This window comes from Uranotaenia lowii, chromosome 2 (assembly GCF_029784155.1).
Source record: "Uranotaenia lowii strain MFRU-FL chromosome 2, ASM2978415v1, whole genome shotgun sequence".
NCBI lineage: Eukaryota > Metazoa > Arthropoda > Insecta > Diptera > Culicidae > Uranotaenia > Uranotaenia lowii.
The window spans coordinates 125,467,568-125,473,711 of NC_073692.1; positions in this window are offsets into that span (position 1 = coordinate 125,467,568).

The following is a 6,144-nucleotide window of genomic DNA, read 5'->3' on the forward strand; positions in this document are numbered from 1 at the left end:
AACAATCTGCAACCGTCGCCCTCGTTGGCTGGAAACCAGAGCCGACTGGCAGGTTTTTGAAAACACCATACTCGAGGAGATCCCCCATAACGCAGCACCATCCCTTAATACCATAACAGAAGCAATTGTAAAAGCAGCAAATGCTAGTATCCCGCTCACCAGTGGTAACTATCATCGCAGATCAGTGCCCTGGTGGAGCGAAGAAATAGAGAAAGTTGTTTACGATCGACGAAAAAAGTTAAGACGCTTACGCAAACTCACACCTGGTAATCCTCAGCACGACGAAGCATCGAAAAATTTTCAAGAAGCTCGTAACATCTCCCGAATGAGAATTGCGGAAGCAAAGAAATTGAGTTGGGAAAGCTTTGTTAGTTCGTTTAACCCCGAAACTCCAATCTCAGTCATGTGGCAAAATTTCAACCGTTTCTCCGGAAAAAGAAAATCGTCAAGAATTATTCTTGAAACTAGTAGTGGTATCACTAACGACCCCAAGAAAATCGCAGACTGCCTAGGAGACTATTTTCAGTCCATCTCTGACCAACCTCAGCTTCCCCTTCCACCTAGGTCCCAAAACCAGCCGACGAGGTCGAAACGCTATCTCAGAAATGGAACAAAAGTTTTCTATCCAAGAATTTTTTGTTGCCACAGAAACAAAAAAAGGAAAGGCGTTCGGTCCTGACATGATTACCAACGAAATGATACGCCGTCTACCTATAGTTACAAAAACACAGCTTTTAAAGTGTTTCAATGATCTGTGGGATAGCGGCACCTTTCCTTCCCACTGGAAGGAAGCAACTATCATACCGATCCCAAAAGTAGGAAAAAACCCGAAAATCGTTGGAAACCAGAGACCTATTTCTTTAACAAGCTGCTTAGGAAAAACAATGGAACGCATGGTCAACCGTAGATTAGTTCAGTGGATAGAAAGTCGCAAATTATGGAGCTCACAGCAATACGCATTCCGGAAGGGCAGAGGCGTAGATCAATACCTAGCAGAACTTGAGGCAGCGTTGGAAGACCCATTGAAGAAAAAACAACACTCAGAACTAGCCCTATTTGACCTCAGCAAAGCTTACGATACAGCCCAAAAAGCGCCGATTCTCGAAACGCTTGCAAAGTGGGGGATCAATGGCAAACCTTACAAATTTCTACAAGATTTTCTCACAAACAGGTCCTTCAAAGTCCTTGTAGGTGGAACCTTTTCCGACGAGAAACGGCAACAAAACGGCGTTCCTCAAGGATCGGTGCTTGCTGTAACCCTCTTTCTTGTAGCCATGGAATCAATTTTCGAAAAGATCCCCCGTGGTATTCAAGTGTACGTGTATGCTGATGATATTTTGTTGATGGTGTCGGGAACCCAAGTCAAAAGCATAAGAAAAAAATTGCAAAAGGCAGTCTCAGCTGTTGTTGAATGGGCCGACCAAGTCCGATTCACGATATCTTCTGAAAAGTCGAGCATCTTGCATATATGCAATAGAAGAAAACATAAAACGATACCTGAAGTTCGTATCCACAACAACAGTGTTCCTCAAGTCAAAAAAGCACGAATCCTAGGTGTGACATTTACAAAAACTCTTAACTTTTCCCCCCATATCTTCGAACTCAAAGCAGCCCTCGAAACAAGAATAAATCTGCTCCGAGCCATAGGTGGTCAGTGCCTAGACTAGTTCACTTTTCGGCTTTTTTCGCAGATCAAAGCCGGACTTATATGGGTTGTTCCTCATGCATTTTCAAGTATTTCTGCCAATTTTGAGATCATTTGAACTAGTCTCTGTTCTGCGCAATGAGTTTTCGTGAAAAAAGTCGATTTTTCTTGAAAATATTCTTATGAGAGTTCTAGCAAGCCACTGTTATTATAATACGGTAATTTTTTGTTGCATGGTGGTTGATATTATAACCATTTTTATGAATCTGTTCTAGATAATCGTTCAAAACAAACCGAAAAAATTTAAAAAATCATAAACTACCAACTTGTACAGAAATTTTACTTACAAGTTGAGAGTTAAAAATCTGTGGTAAATCAGAAAAAAATTTGTTTCACAAAATCTTTTTTTATTAAGCTAGCCCTTTTTATTACCTTTCTATTGATGCAATAAATATACAAATTGGTTGTATAGCGGTCAAGTTATTTAAAGATGTTTGCAACAAATTTGATTTGATAAAATATTTTTCATTCAAGTTGTCTCCACACCAGCTTGTGCACAAGAAAGGATATTTTATTCAATCAAGTACCCCATGACGGGGCCAGGAGTTAAAAAAAGCGCGCGCTTTGATCAAGTTGTAAGCAAGTCATCTTGATGCCACGTTTTTCATGTTGCATGAAGCTAAAACTTGAATAGGAACACAAATATGATTTAAAAACTGGTGCATAAATATTTGAATAACTTTGCTTCTAATCTAGCGATAATTACATTTTTAGCATCAAATGAATGGTAATAAACAGGGCTATCTTAATAAAAAAAGATTTTGTGAAACATATTTTTTTCTGATTTACTACAGATTTTTAACTCTCAACTTGTAAGTAAAATTTCTGTACAAGTTGGTAGTTTATGATTTTTTAAATTTTTTCGGTTTGTTTTGAACGATTATCTAGAACAGATTCATAAAAATGGTTATAATATCAACCACCATGCATCATAAAATTATCGTTTAATATTAACAGTGGCTTGCTAGAACTCTCATAAGAATATTTTCAAGAAAAATGGTGTTTTTTCACAAAAACTCATTGCGCAGAACAGAGTTTAGTTCAAAAGATCTCAAATTTGGCAGAAATACTTGAAAATGCATGAGGAACAACCCATATGAGTCCGGCTTTGATCTGCGAAAAAAACCGAAAAGTGAACTAGTCTAGTGGTCACCCATACGGTGGTAATCGAAAATGCCTGCTAACCTTTTTTAAAAGCATTGTCGTTTCCAAAATGTACTATGCAATAAACACAATAGTCAGAAATGGCTTAAATTCTGTTAACCCACTTAAGCCATGATACAACGCAGGCGTGCGTATATCTTCTGGGGCAATGCGTAGCAGCCCAGTACTTTCCATCCATGCTGAAAGCGGTATTCTGCCTTGGAATTTTAGCTTCACCGAGCGTCTAACTTGCCATGCCATACGACTTTTAGAAAAACCACATGGGAAATCTACTCCTGTCACAGAGAGATCCCTACAGATCTTTCAATCGCTCACCGGAAAATCAATTCCAACCGTTTGCCGATCTTACATCGTGGGTACTAGACCTTGGAACATAGAAGCCCCTAATATCGATTGGACTATTAAAAAACAGTTTAAAGTCGGAGAAAACAACAACAAGGCGATACAAATTTTTAAAAACCACCTGGAAGCACGGTATCAAAATCATCTGGCTGTATACACGGATGGTTCTGTTGCAAATGGACACGTAGGTTTCGGCATCACCAACACTTCGAGAGATATATCCTTCCAACTCCCGGATGAATGCAGCATCTTCTCGGCAGAAGCGATGGCGATACTGTATACTCTGAAAAACGTTTCAAATAAGTCAAGGTACAAAACTGTAATCTTTTCGGACTCGGCAAGCGTGTTGGCAGCAGTTGAATCGGGGAAATCTACACATCCATGGATACAAAGCATCGAACAAGAACTGCGTAAACTTAAAGGCACTTTATGCTGGATACCTGGTCATGTTGGGATTGATGGGAATACTAAAGCCGATAGACTAGCTGCAGAAGGAAGAAGTGGTCCTAAAATTACAATGGATGTTCCAGCACAAGACATCATCAGTTGGGTGAGAAGTGAAATAAGGGTAAAATGGGAGTCAAATTGGGATGAAAATATTCAGCTGTTTCTCCAACGAATCAAAACCTCGACGCTTGCTTGGAAGGACAGGAAAAATTCATCGGAACAAAGAGCTCTGACGAGACTGCGTATCGGCCACACAGCGATTACTCACTCCGAATTTTTCACCAAAGGAATCCTAACCTGCGGCACTTGTAACGAACCACTCACCGTCTCACACATCATCGGAGAATGCAGAGCATATGCAACATATAGACAATCCAGCGGCATTGGACATAGGATAGAAGAAGCTTTGCATCCAGCCAATGAAGAAAAGCTAGTGAAATTTCTACAAAGTGCAAATTTATTAGCAAAAATTTAGCTTTAAAAATTAAACCAATGTAACCAATTCTTCGATACAGAGGGTGAATGACCACGAAGGTTAAAATCCTCTTTAAATAAATAAAAATAGAATAGAATAGAACATATTTCAGGAGTTTTCAGCTAATCAAGCATTATGTTCCAATAAGCATTTTTTGCCTCATTGAAAAATGTAACGGCTTTTTTGGGGGATAGTTTCATTATTTTTTAGATTTGTGAAACATTAAAAAAATACAGAAATTATCAGTTTTAGGAAAAAAAAATTTGCAGAAGTTTGAAAAAGTAAAGAAATTGAAGAAAAATTCTTTCCAAGCTTTCTTCTATTGGCGCACAAATGCATTAGACTGAGTCGATTTGGGGTCATTTTTGAATTTCTCAAACCCCGGGGTCTAAAAATTTTAATAGTGGCCCAAAACTCATCCAAGATCTTTTTAAGAATTTTTGAGTAACGTTTACGTGAGTAAATTTGAACTCTTAGGTTTGTATGCGAAAAATTAATATTTTGTACTGAAAAATCAACATCATTTTTGTTTATTCTGAGGAACCGAGCCAGCTGGTGGTTTTTGTGCCAATTTATAAAATTCCTAAAAGAAATTTTCCGCAGAACAACTTTGTTGAAGATCTTAACTTCGTATCTTATTAGGCAAAAAAGTTATTAGCTGTTTAACAGAGGTGTGTCTTTTCGCATTGATATACAATGAATTCAATTAACATCACTGCTGTCAAACAGCTTATAACTTTTTTGCCTAATAAGATACGAAGTTAAGATCTTCAACAAAGTTGTTCTGCGGAAATTTTCCTTCAGGAATTTTATAAATTGGCACAAAACCCAATAGCTGGCTCGGTTCCACAGAAGAAACAAAAATAATGATGATTTTTCAGTACAAATTATTCAATTTTCCCATACACACCTTAAAGTTCAAATTTACTCATACAAACGTTACTCGAAAATTCTTCAAAAAATCACGGATGAGTTTTGGACCAATACGAAGCTTTTTGGAACCCAATGTTTGAGGAATTCAAAAATGACCCCAAATCGACTCAGTCTACTAATGCATGTCTATCCACCTTTCTTTCAAATTTCTATAAAAAAATAAAATTCTCTCTATTTTTCATTCCGCGGGACATGCCACTTAAAATTATAATCATGAAATTAATAAAACTAATGAATCTGGAATGCTCATTTTACAAGTATAAGTTTGAGTTTGAATAATGCAAAATTAATGTTTGTTTTCCGATCATTATTGAAGTTTGCGTTGATTTATGCACTCTACACCCATTTTAATTTTGAAAAAAAGTAGCTGTAGTTGATTAAATAGGATCAATCAGCAAAGTGAGTTCCTTTTTTTAATTTAAATTCCAATTCGAATCTCAAATTTGAAATTCTTATTGAAACTTTTCCAACTGATCAAGTTTCATTCATTTGATTCTAATGTAGTTTTTAAGTTATCCTGTACAAAAGAAAAAACCCTGAATTCAATATATCATTCTTTAAATGATCATTTTCATATTATTATTAGGCCGGAATAAATATCACCCCCCCCCCTCTCCCTTTGAAATTTTCTAAAAACCCGAAGGGGGGAATAAATAAAATTTTAAGTATTTTATGGAAATTACGGAATTTTTTTTTCTATCCCCCCCTTGCAATGATCCAGCTCCGAGAGAAAAAAAAGAAGAATTTGATATTTTTTCCGGCCTTATTTATAAAGCATCGCTCGCATAGTTCAATTTTGCATTTCATTGAGCGATTCACCAAATATGAATATTTCTATATTTTCAATCTCATCTTTATTCAAATTTACGATTCTGAGTCTTGAAAATCTAATTTCCTTTCTGAATTATTATTTTAGAGAATTTTGATTTAGAGAAAAAGTTAATTCATAATATGTGATATCATTAAAACTCATTAAAAATTCAATCTTGCATACTGGACAAAGATTGGCTGTCTGGTAAGGTTGCTGAAATTTTCAAAATTTTTCCATATTTTAAATGGCAGAGTCTGCATAACAAAT